The sequence below is a fragment of the Xiphophorus hellerii genome, chromosome 2 (assembly GCF_003331165.1).
Source record: "Xiphophorus hellerii strain 12219 chromosome 2, Xiphophorus_hellerii-4.1, whole genome shotgun sequence".
NCBI lineage: Eukaryota > Metazoa > Chordata > Actinopteri > Cyprinodontiformes > Poeciliidae > Xiphophorus > Xiphophorus hellerii.
In genome coordinates this window covers 23,479,487-23,502,405 of record NC_045673.1, presented here as the reverse complement: position 1 = coordinate 23,502,405, position 22,919 = coordinate 23,479,487, and the positions used below count along the sequence as shown (strand labels likewise).

Genomic DNA, 22,919 nt, shown 5'->3' with positions numbered 1-22,919 from the left:
TTTAATTTACATCCCGTCTGGTTCACAAATCCATGCACAAGACCAGCTTAACTTTGGTGTCACCATTTTGTCAAAGTCCTTTTTTTTATCATGCAAAGTAGAACAGAATGCAACAAAATCCTGGCTAAAAAATACAAAGGATAAAGCAAAGATAATGCCAAAAAAGATAAGGAAAAACTATGTAACAGTGGTCTGAAAATTACAACGGTATATCGGTGCGCCTGCTTTTTTTTGCTAGTTGTTGAGTATGCCTGTGTGATGAAGATGGGTGAGGAGTGATTCACCCATTATATGCTGGATTTATGCACGAGCGTAGGTGAGTCTGACTCTGACTTTTAAAGTTGTGGCATCAATAAGTCATACGCTCATTATCAGTTATCAGTGAACTACTTTAATCAGTTTCTCGCTGCACATCTCCTGCACTAGGAAAGCAACCTGACATTGCAGAGGAAGGCATCGACTGTTTCGAAATGAACGAGAAGTGGGACCGTCTGGAAATCGTTCACATGACTCCCTGGAACAAAGAGGAGCTGAGAGTATCAGGTGTTGCCCTGTGTTTTTGAAGACCTGAAGACTCTCTCTAAACCTTCACAAATTCTTTATTTTTTATCTTTGTTGCCTCAATATTCATTGAATTCATTGTCACGACTGGCTTGACAAACAGCCTCAGAGGTGCTGGCCTTCATCATTTTGATACCGCTCCTATCATAAACGTCCTGAAGTAGGCGTCCTGGATTTTCCACCTGATCCCAGAAGAAGTTTTTTCTTCTTCTTCTTTGTTGACAAATTGTTTAAGCTATCATTTCTGGTCTGTCATTTGGCCTCACAAAACCTTTACATAAAACATCCATTTTGTCTTGCTGGTTTGCTTCAGATCATCCTGCTGCATAAATCAAGTGATGATCAGATGCTTACCTCCAAGGCTCAAAATAAATACATTTTAAAAAGAATTCAAAGTTTTATGGGTTTAAATACTTGAATCATAGTCCATTTGCTCCACAAGATTTGCTGAGTTACATATTTTCTAGAGCACAATGGCATGATTACCTTATATAAGAAAAGGAACTGATCGTAATTTCAAACAAATGTCTCAATGGTTTATTTTATATTTTTGAACTAAACTCAAATGTACTGCAGTTTCATAAAGTATTCCACGTTCTGAGCTGCCAAGAAACACTTTGTCTAAAGAGCAAGTCCAGGAAACAAACTCCAGCCTGCCATTGTTACGCTGCCAATTCATTGGCTCCATTCAGTGCTCTGTTCAAGTTATTTTCTTGATGATATAATGATAATTCTGACTAAGCATGTTTATTGCTGGATTTATTATGAAAAAAAGCAACAATACGAATAAGTGTTCAGAATTACAGAGCAGTTTATTGGAGAAAAAAAAAATTGGTTTACATCAGCATCTTCTCAAGCAGATGTAAGGTAGGAAAAAGAAAAGCTGATTTCTTTTCCTCCAAGTTGACTTTTTATTAACCTACAAAAAAGAAAATCTTAAAAAAGAAAAAAAATTCAAACACCATGTGTTGCTTCAGACTTGCAAATAAAACATTACGCACAGATGTACGTTCTCCACTGCACTTTTTAGCATCACTGAGTGACAGATTGGTTCTTTTCAGATTTTGTAACGTATTTTTTAAAGTATTTTCACTTTGTGCCACTTCATAGCACAATCAAGTACTTCCGTTACCTCCAGTTGTTTTAAAATTGATGTATATATCAAACGTGACTTAAAAGAAATTGGAATTTGCCATTTTGACGTTTTGAAATTGGCCTCTGTCTATGGAGTGAAAATAGCCTCAAAATATCTGTGCGCGTGTAATACTGGATTTGTAACTCGTGTAAGCATCTTTGTGTGTAATTTTGGATAGTTGTGTCTGTGAAACATGATTTGTAAACCGTAAAAAAAAACAAAAAAAAACCTCCTACGCCTGCAAATGTTGAAAACGTACGCACAAGTCACCTGGTACACACACACACACACAAAACTGCATTTACGCACAAATCCGGTTACGAGTGCACGAGTATTTTTGAGACTCATTTCATGCCTCCGGTGCTCCCAGATTTGTGTGTAGATGGTGGCCTTTAGACTCCCCAGAATGGCTGCCACGGGAGATTCTTCAAACATACATGAAAAAAAAAAAAAAGAATCATGTTTTCAATGAGGGAATAACATTATAGCATGATATTAAGCTAAAAAATGTCAATGTTAGATAAGCTTCACTTTTCCTCTTTGAGAAAAAAGAAGCAACAGGCTAGTAAAGATGAGGTTTTGTAGTTATAACACTCAACAGAAGAAGCTCGAGTCGCTCCTTGATCTCCTTCTGATCTGAAGTTTCCATATGACAGTAATTCAAACACTTGCAAAGCCCTTTCCCAAACAGTCCACAAAAACACTCGCCAGACGGACATGCCATGTTCCAAGATTTTTGACGCTGAATATTTGAGTAATCTGACATACAGCTTGGTGACAATTTTTTGTCATTCTTGAGCTGCAGTGTCTTCCAAAATTATATTTTCCTCCCACTTCCACTGCTCTGTGTCGGTTCATCGCTTCAGTTGCCAATAAAGTTGAGTAGAGTTTGTAGCTTTAACAAAGCAGAATCTGAAAAAGTTCAAGCGGTATAGAAATTTGAAACCAATATCTTGTAATTATTCGTTAAAAGTTAAATTCTTGAGAACGGGATGAAGATTCAAAGAAAGTCCATCCTGTTGTAGAGTTTCCAGTAACATATCTGGATTTCTCAACTTTTGCTCTTATAGAAGCGCTTACACAATTCTCTTCAGTACGTAATCTACGCCATTTAATACATTGTACACTACAAAATATCAAACGCTGTTATTTTAGTCCTCCAAGAAGTAACATCAGCCAGGTCCAGGAGATTTTCATTGCAGTCCTCAAGTACGTTCATGAAGTTTTGTAGACAGGGTTTTGCAGTTTGAAAGAACAACCGCAGGGGTACAAATTTTAAATTCAATCCACATTCCTTTTAAAAAAAATAGAAATCATATTGCTCTGACGAGAAGCCGAGGTAGAAAACACTGATTCTGCTCTATTCATTATGGAAGATTATTTGGTTTGCTTCTTGTTCATGTCTGAAGAGGCTGCCCCTCGGACACCATCACTTTTGCAAGTAAATCCTATTTGCCCTGTTTTGATTGGCTTAGGAGTCATAGAGGACTGAGGCAGAGATCACAAGCAGGAATAAATCGGCAGCTAGCGGGGAAGCATCATGAAATATCCCTCTGCTCGAACTGACAGGAGAGAACAGGTGAGCCTGCACATCTGAAATAAGGTCATGACCTTGTGGTTCCCCATTTCCTCAATAGTGTAATTAGCCAGCCTCCATCTGAATTCTCTCATAAAGAATACAAACAACCCGTTAAAACATTTCCAAGTTTTATTCACAGCCGAAGGCAGAAGGCTGCAGCATTCATTTGGATTCACACTGTAGTGCATTGCTGAGCTCGAGTTCAGAACACCAGAGAACACGCTGTCCAGACAGATTCATATTTAATAAGGCTCAGTGTTTGAGGGTCTGTTTTTGGAAAGAAATAAATACAATTTTGAGGAGTTAACTCGGTCATATAGAAACATGCTAGTGTGGGAAAAAACACTAATTTGCCAGAAGTTTGCTTGTGGATATAATATTTTGCTTCAAGCACTTTTAGTCTGCCGCTAATAATAATTTGCAACTTTTAAGTGCCACTTTTCTGCCAGCGATGTTACTTTAATAAGCCAAATGCAGGGACTGCTTTTCATGGCTGCGTGATCTTGCTAAGGACCCAAATGGCAAAAATAAATTGCAGGGAACCGTTTAACTCCTTCCAGGGTCCACAGACTGCATGCAACATAAACCCTGCTGGGAAAAATAACTGGTCCAAACGTTGATGTTTTTCTTAATCTGGACTTTGTCTGATGAACCAATCAAAAGGCAATAACTATAGGTTGCTGATTGGAGAGTAAGCTGGTAATTACTTGATTAGTCTGTCTCAAATTGCTTGAAATACTGGAAGGAAATTATTGAATTATGTAATTTGCTGCCTCTCGCATGGAGATCATTCTTGCACCATCGTGTTTATAATCTGTTCGACATTAAGTCACGCTTTACTCAAAGCACTTCAGAAGCAGGGTGACTCTGTCGTGAGTTGTGAGTTTATAGATAGACCAAAATGCAGATTGGAGCTAGGAGGATGGATCATGTTAAATGTTTTAATGGAAGAAAAAAAAAAAAAAAGGACAAAAAAAAAACTTACAAACAAAAACACAGGGAGCCAGAGCAGAACAAAAAGAGGGATCCAGCAGCAAAATCAGTCAGGGAATCAACAGGGAAAGAGAAAGTGGCACAGTGGGTGAGGCAGACTACACAGGGGACTAGGAAATACATCTAACAATAAAGAATAACTAGACCTAAGAAACACAATTAAACTCGAGCAACAAACAATAATTAGACACAAGAAGTAAACTAGAATCACTAAGGATGGACTGAACTAAAGCAAAACAGAAACAAGCTTATTTAACAAAACAGAAACTAAGAAATAAACAAACCTGAAAAGCAACTCAGGATGCTGACGCGTTCAGAAAACATCAAACCGCTCCACCATTGGTGAAAAATGTGACAAGAATATTGATTCTAATAGAATTAGAATAGTTTTTGAGACATTTTGTTCTTTACTGTTACACAATATCCACACCACTTAGCACTTGAGCCACTAAAGATCTAAATCAGGTGGGCTTTATTCACATGCTGAGCTTGATTGCATGACACTTGAAATACTGTATCCTATCAAAGCAATGCAACTAAGCAGTTCTCACTGATTGCAATGCTGGTTCCATTTCTATATATTGTGCTATATTTGGAAGTGGTTACAAAAAACAACAACTTTTCGTCTTGCTTTGTGCTTCTCTGTTGCAGCTTCAAAATGTAGACAAAGCTTAAAAAGATGTCACAATGATGAGATGTGAATGGCCCCCTTCCATTAAACAATGCAAATTATTTATTCTAATTGAATCTAAGTTGACTTTTACGTTAATCAGTGAAGATTTTTATTTATTTTTTGCTCACATCTTCTAAATAACTGCATCAGTGACGACTCAGGTCTTGCTGACATGCCTTGTGCAGCATTTTCAATCTATCAACAATATGCATTACCTTTCAGAGATGGCAGATATCAGGGAGAACATTATTACCCCTTCTGGCCATGATCATTTGCTCCCCCGCCATGCTTCTGCTGTTTTTGATCATTCCGGATCTATTTCCTCTTGTGGTGAATGAAATAGCCTGGTCTTTGAAAGCCCACTCTGTTCCACCTGGGGGTTATTTCCACTCACCCCCTGATAGACGCTTTTGAAAAACTCAGACTCGGTGTTCAAACTGTCAATATTACCCAATTAGACGGTTCTCATTTATTAAAAATCCAAAGAAAAGAAATTGATTCCACCGTAATTGATTTACGCTGAATGACCAACGTTTTTGTTTTTATTTTATTTTTTTATTTTTTATGAATCTTAGGCCTGAACTATCTTTTTCTCAAACAAAGCTAACAAACCCAAACAAACATGTCCACTTCGATGGATCTGAATATGGATCTACAAAATCTTCCAACTGAAGAACATCAGATTATTTTACGTTTAAACTACAAGACATGACATTTGCTGTTTATTTGTGCTTGTTTACTTGCATTAGCAGTTTTTCTTTGCCTCGTCGTTCACTCAGTTTGTTTAAAGGCAGCGTTTTGTCTGCTCTAATAAACTGACATGAAGCTATTTCGCTGTTTTTTAAAAAAACTGCTATGAAAAGAGCTGCAATTTTATGATTGAACAGAGTGTGTTAGTACGGATTTTACAAAAAAGCACCAAGAACTCTTTGCTTAAAGCTCAGGAATGTGTCACCTAGTGAAACTAGCAGGCTGGTGCAGGGCGAAGGGGGCTTGAACTTCTGCCCCTTTTATCCTTGATGCCCCTAGTGCCCTTTTTGAGTTTTTGTGTTTTTGTTTTTTGTTTTTTTCAACAAAAGAAATTTTCATTTTTTATTTTTTTTTATCTGTATGTCAGAAGGCCTGCTTGTGCCCCTTAGCAATTATATTTAGCTAAATATAATAATTTAGCAAAATAAACTAGTCTGGCTGCCCTCAGTCCAGTAATGACTCTCAGTCTCTCTGCCTCCATGTTGTTCAGACAACATGGAGGCAGAGAGGTGAGGAGGAGGGGGCCGGATCTGTGCCCTCTAACTATCAAATTATGGGCAAGGATATTTTTTTATACACTGGTTTGTGAATAAAAACGTAGGTCTGATGTTTCTATATATATTTTCATAATTGTCCTTGCAATAGCGGTACAAAACCCGCCTCGCCCCTAAACACAGAAACGCTTCGGCTGCAGAGAAAACTTCTGACTTTAACTTAATCAGGCTGCTAAAGTTAAAGCAGCCTGATTCACTTTAGCTAATCAGGCTGCTTTAACTTTAGCAGCCTGATTCACTTTAGCTAATCAGGCTGCTTTAACTTTAGCAGCCTGATTCACTTCAGCTAATCAGGCTGCTTTAACTTTAGCAGCCTGATTCACTTTAGCTAATCAGGCTGTCCACTGCTACAGGCAGTAGGCAGAAGTCCTACAGGCGAGTCGGTCCTACTGCCTGTAGGTTCTTTAAACTTTTACAAAGTAAACTTTCTAATTAAATCCTAAATGTACTATTTATTTTTCTCAGCTGAATGCATTAAATAAAATGTAATAACATTCTGTATAAATGATGCTACAGGTTTAGATCTATGATCTGTGTTACAATTAAACCATTTCTAGGGGCCCCTGCATGGCCCCTACCAGCAGCTACTGAGTTTTCTTTGCCTTGATATCTCAGTCTTATATTTCTAGATCTAGAGGTTTAATATCAAATTATTATATAGAGCTAACCCCTTTGAGTTTTTTTGATCTATAAATCAGTCTGCAGCCAAGTTGTTCTAGAGGCTAAATAAATATTATTAGGGCTTCATTAGTAAAATGGCAGCAAATTAGCTTATTTCATAACTTCATGACTTTTGACCTTCTCTCCTCTGGCCTGTTTAACAGCTACAGTCTCAGATCAGCTCAGATCTCCAGGACTGTCAGCAGCAGAAACAGAAACTTTATACCTGTTGGGGAAAATATAGATTATATTTGCTTTGCATTTCCCCACATGATGGCAATGATATAGTAGGATCCAATTACATTCTTGATTAATATGGGTTGTTGCTATGTTGTTGTACAGAGATTTTGTTGAATGTGCCTTTTTTTTTAAATTTGAGCCCCTGCCACAACTGCTGGCTCCTCATCACTGTGTTTACTTTGGTTCTGCCAAATATGAAGGAGGCAACATTCAGTGCACTCTTCGCCTCGTCACATGCTGAATACATTCCAGTAGTATAATTACTTCTGTCAAACACATGTAAGCGTAGCAGTTCCTTAGCAACAGCTACAAGCTCATTTCCAGCGTCCCCACCGGATGTATTTCTGATCTGACTGAAACTGGACTCACTGCTTACAGGGCGCAAGTTGACGGTGAAAAGATTCTTATATAAATAAATGCACGTCGTAAACCCTCTGAATAAAAATGATGTCACCTACATAACACAATGGTGGGAGTGCGCAGTCAGTTATTAAATTTTATGTTTTGTTAGTAGGGAATCTGGAGTCAAAAGCAAACCGTAAAATACTAAACAGGAAAAAAAAAAATGGAATAGACGCGGCCAGACTTCTGGCAAGAAAAAAAACCCCCTCCAGGTTGTAAAAAAAACTGCATTCATTTTTAAAGTTCAAATGAGGATCGCATTAGTCAGCTTTGGATTGGGTTTCCTTTAGCCTGAAAGGAACAACTGGACGCAAATAGCAGCAGTACATGAGCAAATAGCCTATGTTGTCAAAATAAAAACCTTCAAATATATTTTATCTTATCTGAATCCTTCATTTAGTCCTTTCAGTGTTGAAATGTGAGCTATGTTCAAACAAGAGACCTCACTGGGCGAGCCGGTTCATCCTCCTCGGATGAACCATCCGGATCCAGGATCTTCCCCTCTTCTCCGTTCCGATGGTTGAGTTGGAGGACAGCTCCGATGCCGGCCTCTTTGCCAGCTGGGCGTCGGGGAGGGGAGCATCGTCTCCACTCTCTGATCGGTTTGCATCTAAAATCAACATAAATATGCGCTGCTTTACTTCTGTTTCAACAGGCGGTATTGATTTCTCCTACGTTGAGGTGAAGCGGAAGCGTCTTTGAGATTATCCGCTTCCTTCTGGAGTTGTGGAAAGACAGCTCTGTGCACACCAAAAGAGAGAAATGGAAACTTCTGGCTTGCCTTTGGTCATTACTCATCCACCCTTTTGGAGCTGGCCTGAGCTCCGCGTGTCAGCATGGATGGCAGACGACAACCCCAGGCAGCGAGCTGAGGGAGTCAGCCTCGGCCTTCATCGCTGAGCCGGTGGCTCAGATGGCTGCGTGAGTGGCAGCCAAGCAAACAGAAGGGACTGGAGCACAGATATAGCTATGGCCTCGTTTAGGAACGTTTCGAATCAATGAGCTGGTATTTGGAAAAAAACAAAACAAAACCTCTAATCTTCATTCTTTTCATTTGCTTAAATTAAACTCATCGGAGCTCAAGCATGAGCCAGAACTTTCCAGTTCTGTGCAATCGGGTTGTCGTCTTAGAAAGACTGCTGAGGAAATTGAAGTTTGGTACACAAATTGTTTTTCTCATTGCAATGCAAAAGTTGTAATATGTGTTTGGCAAAGAATCGCAAAGCTGGAAGCTATAGAGGCTGCAATAGATATATGAGAATGTGAGCGAATCGGGGAAGATTGCCCAACAAATTCCCTTCCATTTGGTTGATTTTTAAACTTATAATGAAAACATATAATGGAAATCATCTAAAACAAACAACTGCCTACCCATTATGAGAAACCTTTACAATAAAGATGACTTGTTAATTCAAAATCAAAAAAGAAAGACAGCGATATCTCTCAGTAATAAAAGAAGAAGAAGAGAAGCTCCTCCTGACAACAGACAAGATACACAGTGAAACTCCACACAGCCGGTAACCAGAGCAAAAATAATTACTTCTCAGAAACAACAGGAAGCTCTGCAGCAGGACCTACGAAGCACTTACAAGATAAAAGCAAATAACTTCCTGGAAAAACAACAGAAAGCTATTTCAAGAGTCTTCTTGCCAACTTTACCAAGTCAAGCTCCATTTCTGGAAAGACTCCTAAGGATACAGAAAGAAAACAACATTATCCACATATCAGAAATTAAATACACTCAGCAACAGCAAGATCCCCAAGATGCACATACTGTTCTCTGACAGCAACCAGGTTAGGACTGATGCACGACTGGATACTGAGGTGGATCGTAGTGAGTGAAAGAACATGGAATTCAAGCACAGAGCTTGACTTTTTGTTTTATTCCCAGTTGCTGCTTACTATTATTCTCAGTGTTCCCTGTCAAGCCTCCCCACCACCTGTGACAGCCCGGTCCTCGCTATGCAGCAATAATACCTGGCTTTTTTTTTTTTTAAGACACATGTTTTTGTTTTTTGTTTTTTATTACAAAATCTTCCACTTCCAAAATTATTACCCAGCTGTATTTCCTAATTAAAACTGCAGAGATGCTGAACATGAAATGGGTCTCTGGATATTTGAGCATAACCAGCTTTTTGATGAGCTCCCTGCTCCCCATCTGGCTCCTTACTGATAGCGTTGCTGCGTTGCCGATACGTCGCCGTTTGGCTCGGAGTCTACAGTGTTGCGATTTTCAGTCATATCTTAACAAGCCTGCCTTTAAGTACTAGCTATGCCAAACCCTATCTACTCCCACTTTTTTTCCCCCCATGTGCCTCCCGTAAGGTCAAAGTAATCACACATTACAACATAGCTTCTGGCTGCCCAACAGGGAGACGGTGATTGGGCAGCAATGGGTTCTAAAATTAACAGCAATCTGTCCCTGGAGGAGCCCATTTATCTCACCCAGTGACTTGTCGTAGCCTGGACCCGTGTTAGACCGAAGTACAGATTGTGGGGGGGAAAAAGCAGGGGGCAAACTCCCTCAGTCTCTTTCTATAGTCAGGAAACAGGCTGCTATTTGGAGACACCAGTCAAACCAGAGCTGACAACTCAGCTGAAACATCAGCCAATCTGCTGCTCCTGCTCTTGATTTCCTTTTCACTTCAGACAGTAAAGCCGACACTCTGGGCTCTTAATATGGCGTCTTTGACCCTCGTGGCAATCTCTGAAACGCTAGACGCAGGGGTCTCAAACTCCAGTCCTCGAGGGCTGCAGTCCTGCAACTTTTAGATGTGTCTCTGCTGCACCACACCTGAACAGAATAATTAGGTCATTAAGGCTCTGGAGAACCAATCTACACAAGGAGGAGGTCATTAAGTCATTTCATTCCAGCGTTTTTGTACCTGTGGCACATCTAAAAACTGCAGGACTGCGGCCCTCGAGGCCTGGAGTTTGAGACCCCTGGAAGAGTGATTATGAAGCGTTTATCTTCCTTCATTTGCTTTTCTGCGACATTATGCTAAGCTGATAATTGGGTTAGTAGGAAGAATACTGTAAGCCTGTTGCCACCAAAAAAAAAAAAACACTTCAGAGGTAAAACTCAGCAGCCTTTAGACAGTTTTTACTTGTGTTGCCACAAGGTTGATTTTCATGGATTTTACTCGTGTGTTTGAAGAGGAAAATAAAAACTTCCACAGCGCTCCGATGAAAAGGTGCAAAACAAAAATTTATTCCACAGTGTTTGAGTAATTCTTTTATGAGAGCAATTGGTTCTTAGCTAACTTCCACAAACAAACTACGGTTGAAAACCCGTGCGGCTCTGTCGATCTTACTTTTAGCGCCTCCTCTATTCTCTATCCTTTGTTAAAGCACACCTCATTTGCATAAATTGCAAAGTGGCCAATTAAGCAATAAAACGTCCATCCATCCATTTTCTCACACCCTTTTCCCTAGTGGGGTCAGGAGGGCTGCTGGTGTTTATCTCCAGCTAACGTTCCGGGCGAGAGGCAGAGGTCACCCTGGACAGGTCGCCAGTCTGTCGCAGCTATAAAACATACAAACCTCAAATAAAACAGTTATTCACAATAAAACATTATGAAATTACCTACATGCAATATATTAATGCCACCTCAACAAATGCACTTATTAAATTACTAATTAAACAAATAAGTTTTAACAGTAACTGTATATTTTATACATTAACTTGGCTTCCAAATTACTGATGCTTGTTGTACTTTGTGACAAAGTTTTAACACTGCTCTAGTTACAAACACTTTCTCTGTGGCTATAAAGAAAGGTCAATATTTAAAAAAAAACAAACAAACTAATATATTACTGCTGGCAAAATATTTTACAGTAGTCAAAACAGACCCAGTAATACAAAGAACTGACTGACACCTTTTTTAGTAAATTCACATTAACTCCCCAAAGAAAAAAACACACACAAAAAAAACAGTTTTCACACCTTGTCCTCTTTCACACTGACTGATTAATGGATTTCATTTTAGTTTAGAGGGGATTAAACACACAACTCCAGTTTCTTAATTAGTGCCAGCGTTTGAGCTGCAAGAATAAACTGAAGATAAATGCTAGCTCTTTGGAGGGTTGTGCAATGTTGACCAAAAAATTATACATTAGCTGCTTCGGAGAAATAAGCATTCAAATAAATGTGGAAAATCTGATTAAAAATGGCACAAATGTGAAAACTGACCAATGAGATTAAATGTCCACACGGCATTGCATCTAAGGTATTGAGAAATTGTCATAGTTCTGGATACTCGTTTATGTTTGAATGCAATGTTTGTTGCCTTATCTTCTTGTTACTCAATTAAACTGAATCACCCTGCTGCTGAAATGTACTATACGAATACAACTGCCTTTCCTTATCTACATAGGACCTCATGTGCAACATCTACTGACCTTCTGAGGACCAACAGGCCTTTTTGGGACCAAACAGAATGAAAGTCAATACAAAGTCCTCAGACTGATAAAAGAAATCTCAAAATGCTCCAAGTCAAAATACATTTCTGCATGTGAGTCTGAGAGAGAGAGAAAGAGAGAGAAGTTATTTCTCAAGGTAATTTTTAATTTTTTTTCACTTTTTACCTCCATCCAACCACTTTTGCCTGGAAGCAAAAGCGTTCCAGGCTGTGAAGCCGGTCTGATTGCTACCAACCTTCCCTTCCTAAACTGTCTGAGCTGGTTTAAACCACCTTGTTTTGGTCATTTTCACAACACGTGAATTTAAGAGCGATTTGATATTTATAACAACCAACAGATGAGACAACTGGCTTAATCAAAACAGCAGCATTTTAAGAAAAAAATTCCTCCTATGCAGTCTGAATTTATTTTGCAACGCAGGGGTTCTGCACTCAAAATAATATAATTCATGCATCTGGTCTGCAGGAACACGACCGAGTCTGGCAGGAGATTTGCTACGGATGCCGATCTTGAACTAATGCCTTTATACCTCCCGGGTTTTCTGTGTGGGCGAACGTGACCTACCAGACAGACCTGGAGCCAGACGCAGATCAGCCCGCTCCCTGGGAAATAATTGACACATGCACAAGAGCAAGGAAAAAGGTTTGCAGTAGAAACCAATACCAGGGCTGGCTAAGACCCTGTTCCTGCATTATGCTTTCTTCATCGACGTTTCCCCCCCCACACACTCGATAGATCCACCTTTTGATAGAGCTGACTTGCTGATGTCGACACAAAGGAGCTTTGGAAAGCAAATGTCAAAGCCAAGTAGTTTCATTGACCGCCCCGCTACCCCCCTCAGATAAAGTTGACACCAATAAGAGTGACTCTTTCTTTAACAAAAGATGGTGGGATGCTGAGTCAGTCAGCAGGGCTTCACTGGCAGATCCATCAGATGATTTACAAGGATGGCTATTTTGAAATAATTTCATGAGGGCAAGAGATGGTCACTTTAACTCGAAGGGGTTTATATTTTGTTCAAAATCTGACTTTTTTTTTTTTATCATAAAATTGCTTCTGTTGTATTCTATTGTTTTTTTGTAACATTATATATAGGGTCTATTAAACGTATTCACCCACTTGGATGATTTCCCTTTTTGCTGTTTGTACAAATCAAGCATGATCAGCAGAGTTTGGCTTCTTTGACAGACGAAAATGAGAGAAAACCCTTTAGTGCCAAAGTAAAAACTGCTACCACAAAATAATTATGATTAAACAAAAATACGCAACACAAAATAAGTGACTCAATAGATATTCTAACTGCGTCCAAAACCCAAACTCGCCGTCAGAGCACACAGTTTCAGAGCAAAACAGCGCATAAAGGTGGAGCAGCGAAACATAAAAATTTGCTGTTCACTGTTAACTTCATTGTAAAGTGTGAAAAAATGTAATTTTTATGGAAAACCACATTTTAGATTGACAAATGAAACGCACAGCAGCTTTGCAGCCTTTTGACAAAATACACTTGTCAAAAGACAAGTGTATTTTGAAAGAAGTTCCCCTTCTTCTTCTTCAAAAGACAGTGTGACGTAAAAGGTGAAACATTTTCTGCCATAACGTTGGAGTAAATCGTCTGGCCCAAGTGCAAGCAAAACTGGAGGGATCCTGTAAAGAACACAGTGTTCTTAAATGAGAATAACTCAGAACTTACATAAAAAGGCAACAAATCAGAGAAAACAACCGGACTTGGAGCGAAGAACAGGGAACGGGCAAGTAAAGGAGATATCATCAGTAGTCATGGAAGGAGTCAAAACCAAAATGTTACATATATACTGAGGAAGACGAGGAGGATGAAGGGGGACGAGGGGGACCGGAGAGAGAAGTGAGAACAGCTGAGGGAGAGCGCAGGCAGAGGACAACGAGGTGATGCATAACAGCTGCGCTGAGAAGCAGCGGGGCAGGCTGAGGGAAGGCAACATAAACAGAGAAGGAACACAGAGGAACCAAGTAAAATGTGAGAGAACATAATCCAGATAGATGAATGATAAAAAAATAAATACAAAGAAATAAACTCAAATGTGAATCGACCATAAAAAAAACAATGATGAAAACAGAAAGACAAATGAAACCTGAACGTGCCATAATGTTTTCGGCCGCCGACACACTGCTTATTTCAGCACAAACTTTATTGAACAATATCAAATTAGGCATTATTAGGAAACAATTCTGACTAAACCGTTTTAAATATGGAGTGAATCCTTCGTTGCTCAGCTCAGTTTTGACAGTCTCGTCTCTATTACCTCTACCATCTTCTTCCGTTTCACATGCCTGCGTCTTTGTGAAAAAAAGCGGTTGTGTTTTGCGGCCAGGAAAGCATGCAGCTGAAAGAAAAACGACTGCACACAGATAATGGTGTCGAGCAGAGCCACTGGTCAAGACACGCAGGGAACGGCCAAAAGAAATAACAACGACAACCGTGGTGTTCGTTAACCGGGGCTGAGCTCTTGTTTTGCTTCAGTTCTTTCTGATTTAAAACAGTGTTCAGGTTACGTTCTTTAAAAAAAGTAATAAACTCCCGACAGAGTTGAGCGGTTTATGAAGAAAACCAGCAGACCGTGTAATATGTAATGCATATTTAGAAGCATATATATAGTGTTTTTCTAGTATTAGCAGCCACTCTAAACACTTATATATGACCTAACATTCACATATATTCCCATTTTTAAAGCAGCAGCAGTATTCAGTAACTTCCAGTAAGGACAATTCAACGTGGGTTGGGATAACCTCTCTCTAGGTGGTAGGTTTTATTTCCCCCTTTCATTTTAGCTCATATTAAGTAGCGCAATAACCTAGACTGATATTTAATAACATATTAGTACTTGTAAGAAATTATTCTCTGAATTTCTCTTATTTGTGTGTGAGCTGAGAGCGTACCGACTTCCACAGACTGACTGCTGTGGCCAGAGTCGAGCTTTTCTTCTGGAGAAAAGAAAAAAAAAAACAGATAAAGGATTTTAAATCAACCATTTTCTAAGGGATTACGGGACATAGCTCACTGCTTTCAGTAAATGCTCTTCCTAAATTTCAGTCTCATTTAAGAGGGTCAGAATACCTCCGAAGGTCTAAATCTGTGGAAGAAATACTTTCAGAGGATTTTGTCTCCTGGCAGAAGAAGTTGCATGAAAGGACTTTGGAAAAGTTCAGACACGCTGAGTCCTTTTTCTCTCTCTCTCTCTCTGTATAGCACATATCCAAACTGAACTTAATACAATGTAGTGAAAAATGTACACTACGTTTTTCAGAGGATTGCATGGAGTTGCACTATTAGTGAAAAGAGAGGGTGGAGGGTCATCGTTTGGTCACACTGTAATTCCCCATTAAATCAACTTTACTTATGATTGAAGTGTAGTACTTGTTACAGGCAAAACTCCTGTCGACGAAATCCAATTAAAAGCAGAGGGAACGAGAAAGGCTTGAACGTTTTAGGTAGGTATTTAAGCAGAGGTGATTGTGTATCTGGGACAATCTGCCTTTTTCACATTTGATCTGTTCAGAATATTAAATATTTTAAGAAACTCTTAAAGATGCACTTTGACTCTCGTTAAAAATTTGAATCTGCGTGTTTTTAATTGTTTTTATGCTTTAATGTTTTTATAGTTTTAAATGGATTTACTGTATTTCTTTAACTGATATACATAGACTGGTCTAGCTTTTAACTGCGACTCACCCTTAATGACTCAACACTTCCTGTTATGGCAACTTATTTTCATTGAAAAGCAGGAAAACTAAAGTACATACAGATTGTGTGACATCTGCCGAAACTTCAGTTAGATAAACAACTTTGACAATAATTAATGAAATTATTCAATTCAAAAATACTTAATTCATCCCAAAGGGAAATTAAATGTTTGCTGTGAACCAGAATATACCATTTTCTGCAGAGTGTTGTAGATGCTGGAGGCTGTGGGCAGAAAAAACTTAATATACAGTAGCAGTCAGTATTACAGTACATCTGAAGAAGCCTCTGACTGAAGACACTGTTGCATTACAGTTAAATGAGGAGGATGCACAGGGCGGTCTGTAATGTTTTTCATTTTATGACGAATCTTTCTTTGCATAATTAATTTCAGCACAGTCTGGAGTAACAGGAACAACAGGAAAAAATATGCAAGAAAAGTCTATCTGCAGTAATTACTAGGTTTATGAGCAGTTTAGTCAAAACACAGCAACATTGTTTATTAAAAGTTATTCAGACCTTGAGGTCTGTTCTCTACATATATTAACATTTAGCATGTTAAAAGTTGCCAATGTGGGGAAGATGCAATTATTCTGGAGCTTAGAAACGTCAACGGGATTGGTCAGGTAAAACCTCTGTAAAATTTTGCAGAGGAATTGTGAGTGCTCTTAAAGTAAAGGTAAAGGTAATTTCATTTATATAGCACATTTTCACCAACAAGGCAATACAAAGTGCTTTACAGGATATAAAAAGAAATACAAACAAAATAACAAACTGGAAGAAAGAGCAAAAGTAGAAAAAGCTAATAATGTTGATCCAAAGTAAATAGACTAGATACTCCTATTCAGGGTTGGTAGATGAGTATAAGTAAGTATCCTCTGGTCTAATTCCTTTTCTGGTTTATTCTCTTCTGGAAGAATAGGAGTCTAAAAAGCAGTTGCTAAAGTTGCTAAGTAAGCATGCAGAGCCTCACGGTGCGTCGTCTCCATTGACTAAATTCACGGACCGCAGGTCTGCATTGTTCCAACGCACAAAGCCCAGCAATTAAAAAAAACAAACGCTTGCTCTAAAACCAGACCCCGTGTATTGTAGCTTCAACGCATCGTTAACATCCACACAAGCAGACGTAACCTGCTCCTCAGAAAGAGGTTAGCACATTTTTCAGAGCACATGGAACAAAAAGGCTGCAAAATAAAAACCAAAGTAAGTCTGCAGTGTTTGTTTGTCAGAAGGATCACACTAAGCTTGTCTTTGATTGCAGCTAGCGGGCGGTCTTTGTTTTCGGTTGGTTCTTAGTATTTATTCTTTTGGAGAAATGAAGATTTTAAAAAAAATGAGAAGAAACTGTGGTAGACCAAATTTTGGTTTCCTTTTTGTCATCACTGCCACCACTTCATTAACTAATTTGTTGCACTGAAAAGCCAATTAGTGATTTCTTGCTGACAAAAGATGTTTGGCAGAAAAACATGTTGGCACATCTGAGGGTGCACCGAGAGTACAACAGAGCTTAGCTTAGCTTAGAGTTTGTTGTGCAAGTGTATTTTTAAGCATCAATGTAAGGGCCTTCAAAATATGCTGCAGCCTCAGATTGCATTAAACGACATCAAACATTTGTTCATTCTAAAATGCGTCACATACGCTCAGCGAAAGAGTCAGACGAAAAGAGAAGACGATGCATTTAATTTGACGTTGCAAAATGGAGGACATCTGCTTTCTATTAGAGATCTCTTGACCTTCTGCTCTTGCAGAATAAATAAGATTAAAGAACTGCATGGATTTGTCCTTCGTTCAGTAACATGATTACAGATTGCTCCTTCAATCAGACTCACAACATACGTCTTCTGTATTTAAACATAGGGAGCAATTGTCCCTCGGGGTTTAGCTTACATTAGAAAAACACAATGTTCATTAAAACAAAGTAGGTTCACAAGATAGATTCACTTAGAAGAAAGAATGACAAGGATTATTTCAAAGCACTTTCAAAGGACTTTTATTCCTAAAGGGTCTGAATGATTCAAGATAGACTGACTGACGACCTTTATTGCCCAGTAGGGGCAATTTTATTTTCCTCAAGAGCTAGCACAAATACACAGTCAATAATCTTCACTTCACCGTCTTCTTGATCAAAGAACCACAGCCAACTATAGACTGATGCTTTATTTTCCTTAACATTTATGCTTAACTGAAGGAGATGACTCTGCATGGATTCTCCCTCGGAGACGATGCCGTTTAAGTTACAGGTTTCTTCTAGGAATCGCCGACTCATTTGTAACAATATGCAGCAGCATAATCAGCAACGGCATCGGGCAAAGCTACCAGGCTTTTTATCTAATGCCGGGCTGTTGATCCGCAGCACTGCTTTTGCTTTGATCAGTCACAAGATTTTATTAGAGTCTAGAGGATGGCTCTGCATGCCAGTTGTTTTTCTCACCGACTTTAGTTTGTTCGCATAAACAATGACTCTTACCAACAGAGTGTGTCATCATCATGATGTTGGGTTTCGATATTTCTGAACATAAATATGCAATGACTCACATGTATTGTCTTTTGAGACGGCACGCGTCTTCTGCGTGGCACTAATGAGATATTTACTCAGTAACTAAGTTACGAAAACGTTTATTTTTTGAATGCTTCATATAACCCATTGGACTACATGCAGGTCTGTTGCTACATGGCATGGAGAGAGACAGAATATTAGGGAGAAAATCTGAGAACGATGTCAATCATTAGGGATGATGCTAAAGACAAGTCAGTAGACTTTACTGCTAAGCCACATTAGCCAACCGTATGAGCGCAACACAAGGAGTAGATCAATGCATTTCTGATCGAAACAGCATTTCCCACAGACTGTGGAAAATCGACCTTTACTAGACCAACAAGCTAAACCAGTGTCTTGAATCATGATGCAGTTTGCAAACTGTGTAGACAGACTTTGCACATTTCAGCTACTTACACTTAAACTCAACCGTCCAAACAAACACAACACGTTGTAATGGTTTACGAAAGTCACAGGTTGATGCTGTCGTTCAGAATGTATGCTAGCATTCGTTAAAAAAAACTTGGCCATCCATGCTAAAAGACTGTTCCTTAATAAAATCCGCTTTTGTTTATTCCAAAGTCATTTTATTCCTTTTATTTTCTGAAACCAATGTGTCGCAAAGAAACTAATTTCAACAAAAGAGCATCTAATCGTGGAAAATGCTTCACACTGAGCACCGTCACTGTAGACCACAGGCACAAATGTAGCTGTAAGGAAATAAAAATAACACTTTAGTTATTGATTGTATACCATTGTCTGCCGACAGTGAATCACTGGAAGGGCAGGAAGTTTGAATTTTTGGGGGACTTAATCCCACAAAAGAAAGGAAGTGTTCATTTCATTGACAGATGTGTCAAACACCAGAGTTATCTAGCCTGCAGGACCCCGTCTTTACCTCATCTGTCACCACTCAGCAAAAAAAAAACCAATTAAGATACATCCCTGATATAAAAATAAGTCAAAAGTAAAAACACATTGAAGTTCAGTCCAGAATGTTTACAAGTTATAGTTTTATATTTAGCCATCTGTTTAGCATTGATGCTAAGCCCAGTTAGCTTCTTTTCTTAATAGTCTGGAGTATGTTTTCCCCCCCCTCCTAATGCAAGCAAATTTTGCTGAAGAGTTTAAAACAAAAGGCTTTGTCCAGGGAACAGGAAGGTTACACTAGATTGCTTTCACCACTAAGACAGCCAGGCCTTTTGTGCCAAATGTAATACAACTGGAGCACCTGTGCCCCAAAAACCAAACACCACACTTCATAGACAACTTAAAAAGGAAAACAAATCATTCCAACAAAAAAAAGTGACAAAGAGTGGAAGAGACCAGTTTTCCTTGGCTTGCCTGTAAGGTTTACAGAGTAATTGAGGCTGAAATACAATCAGGATAGATGCTTTCCATGTCATGGTGTCACAGAAGGCAACTAATTGGGGGCAATCCCTTGTACACCATGCAGAGATTAAAAAGGCAGATAGCTTTGGAAGACTGCAACAACTTTAATTGGGTTTGTTAAAGAACTTTTGAGATTTCTGTTCACTCATGTGATCTCTAAATGTATTAGCCGTCTCCCTAAAATACCTCCCGCCCCCACGAAAGAAACGGCAGCGAGAACAAAAATGAGAAGACCTGCTACGACAGGTGAAGCAACAAGGGTGTCCGTAATTGGCCACAAATCAAAGCGTCCCTTTCAGGATTTGCACCTGCGTTTTAAATAGGATCGGCTGTGATCTTTTTTGGTCTTTGAAGACAAGTGTGGTTTTCTAGTTAGAAAATGGAAATGCAACACCCACTGTGACAATAAAACAAACAAACAATACAACACCAGCTTTAAAAGCAGACTGTAGATTAGCTTACTGAGCAGACATGTGAAGAAAAAAAAAAACTAAATAGTTTTGTCTCCTGTAATAAACGGTTTCGGTTTTGTCACGGAGTTCGACGTCATGATAAGATATTATTCTTTGTAATGAAAAGCAGGTTTTCATTTGTGAATTCCTCAAGCGAGTACTGCTGCCTCTAGACTTTGTGGGAATGATTTTGCGTCTTAGAAAAATAAACTTTAAGAGTAATCAATAGTGAAACGCGAAACCTAAGACACATTAAAGGTAATAGCTTGTCACATATTTCCAAACAGACATTAGAGAGGAAGAGAGAGACACAGATTTAGAAAGCGGTGGGGATGGAGGGGAGGATACACTGGTTTCCATAGCAATCCTGAGCACTGTCACATGGTTACCTAGGAACTAGTCCTGTCGTGTTGTGCTGTGTATTTGTTTACGTTTTGGCATTTATTAGGCTCCTGTTGACGCAGAGGAGAGCCATATCTTTCATATCGCTCTGGACGGCTGAGGAATTCTCAGCAAAAGACCAGACACTGACCCGATAAAAAGAGCCGTCTATTTTCACCTCACGTTACTGAAACCGTAATTACATCCTGACGTGGAGCGACCGCCGGGTCATAATCGAGTCAAGAGGACCACACACAGAAAATATAAAGTGTAAAAGATTTACTGATCACTGCTCTGTGGGTCTACAGGACAAGCCAAAGGAAATGCTTCCCAGATTGCCACAAGGTTCAATGCAAAAATCTTTCTGAGTAATTTAGGGAAATATAAATCTCTCCTCTTCAAAGCTTTATTTGACTTTGGTTGAAGATGACCAGTTGCTCCAATTTCATTTTCACAGTGTCAGTGCTGAAGTTGGGGAGTAACAACCAACAGATGGCTTTCTGTAACCGCACTCCAACATCTGAAACAATGACTCATTATGAATGGTGTACAAACGACAGCACGCTAAATACATTTAGCAAAGTAGCACATCGAAAGACCACTACTAGGAAACTGGAAGATAGCAGGTTAGCGTACAGTATATATATTTGTGTTTAGCAAGGCAAACTGGTTTCATACCATAACATTAAATCCCTCATTTTCACTTTCATAAACAGCAAAGAGTGAAAATAAAGAGGAAATTAAGACTGTTTATAAAAACATCAAAGTTAGAGAGCCTTATCGGGGTGAGACAAGAGTCTTATGAGTTCAGCTGGTAAGCCTTGATTAAGTCAAGGCTTACCAGCCTTTGACTACAGCAAATCTCTTTCTAATTAAATAGCAAAGCAATTATGTCTCTGTAAGATGCTAAAACATGACAACAATAATATTATTTTAGGTTTTAGAACATTTATAAAGAAACTGAATTTCAAGTAACGATTAACCCTCAGCATAACCAACTCGATGTTCCTCTGCTCGTCTCTTCCCCTTTATCGTGGATCTAGAGCGCCCCCGTGTGTTCTAAGAAGCACAGTGCATCACAATATGTGTTTTATTCTGGTTTCAGGTATTAAAACTTGCCAAAATGTATCTACTTTTAACTGTAGCAAGGGAGAAAAAAAAAACTATTTACTAATTAACCACTCTGCATTCACCAGAACAAGAACCAAACATGGAGAAGCAGCATTCAGCTTCTTATGCACCACAAATCTGGTACAAACTTCCAGAAAATTGTAAAACAGCCGAAACGCTGAGTTCCTTTAAATCTAGACTAAACCTTGTTAGAGTTGATTTTGTACCATGTTTAATGAAATACTAGCCAACATTTTGATGAAAAAGTAAAAAAGCAATGTTCCAATAGTTGATTTTGTGTTTTACACAAATCAAATTTGATTTGATTTGACTTGAATTAGTTGTGGGAACATGACGTTAAACACAAATATCAACCAAAGACAGCGTTGTCGATACTGATACGACATGACTCACTGCTTAGTTTTAGATTTCTCTTTAGCTTTCTCACTTTGGAAAGCAAGGTTGGAATGTATGTTTTCTGAATCTTCAAAACACATAAAGCTGAATCAGACAAACTACAAATATACATCCAGCTTTTTAGAGTAAGTTACTGATCTGGTCTGCAAATGCTAAAATCTTAGTTGTGCTGCTGCGATGACGATTTTTCCAACGTTTCTAAATGTCACATATTTAAATAAGGAAGTGGTTTGGAGACATTAGTAAATGTGTTTTCTAAAACCACTTGAACCCACAGAAAATGGATATGAGAATCAACACTGAGATGTTGATGATATACTAGCAATAATAAGAAAAATAAGCAAGTTTTCTCATATAATAAATCACAGCATAAAAGAAGTTAGACCAATGCTGTAATATTACTCTTTTGATGATGGAGTGGGAAATGATTATAAGTAAAACATAACATTTCAAATGTGATACAAACATTTTCACAGTAAAATACAACAATTACTAAACTTTCTTTAGACACATTCAGTCTGCTTTCATAAACACACATAGCTAACATTGGTCTACTTTTTAAGTTTGTAAGATTTATGTCTGGCCATGCATAAGTCCCATATGTGATAACTTTTACAGGAGAATCAGCCTCCGTAGAGACCGTCAAAAATTGCCACTGCCGACTATATTTCAAGTCGTCAAGGCGGGGTATTGGGTAAAGTTTTCAACTAGCAATAATCGCGCCTCGGTTAAACCTCATAGGCTACGATACTGCCACTGCGCAAAGATGGCAGCCTGACCTCAGCGGATGGGAACTCTATTCCCCCCCTATCATGTTAACCCATGGTTGAAAACATTGCTTCGTCTTCATTCAGCAGCTCTGCAGAGTAAACAGTAATAACATTATAATCACATTTAAAAATAACTTGACAATATTGAGCATCAACTGATTGAAACCAATGTTTGCT

At 38.8% G+C, this 22,919-nt stretch overlaps 1 non-coding gene across 1 annotated transcript; it reads right to left on the bottom strand.

Moving 5' to 3' along the window:
- Positions 1 to 22,599: 22,599 nt before the first annotated feature.
- Positions 22,600 to 22,740, bottom strand: LOC116713140 (U4 spliceosomal RNA). The gene has a single exon (XR_004337799.1). It is a non-coding gene; the product is annotated as a U4 spliceosomal RNA (small nuclear RNA).
- Between the last annotated feature and the right edge of the window lie 179 nt (positions 22,741 to 22,919).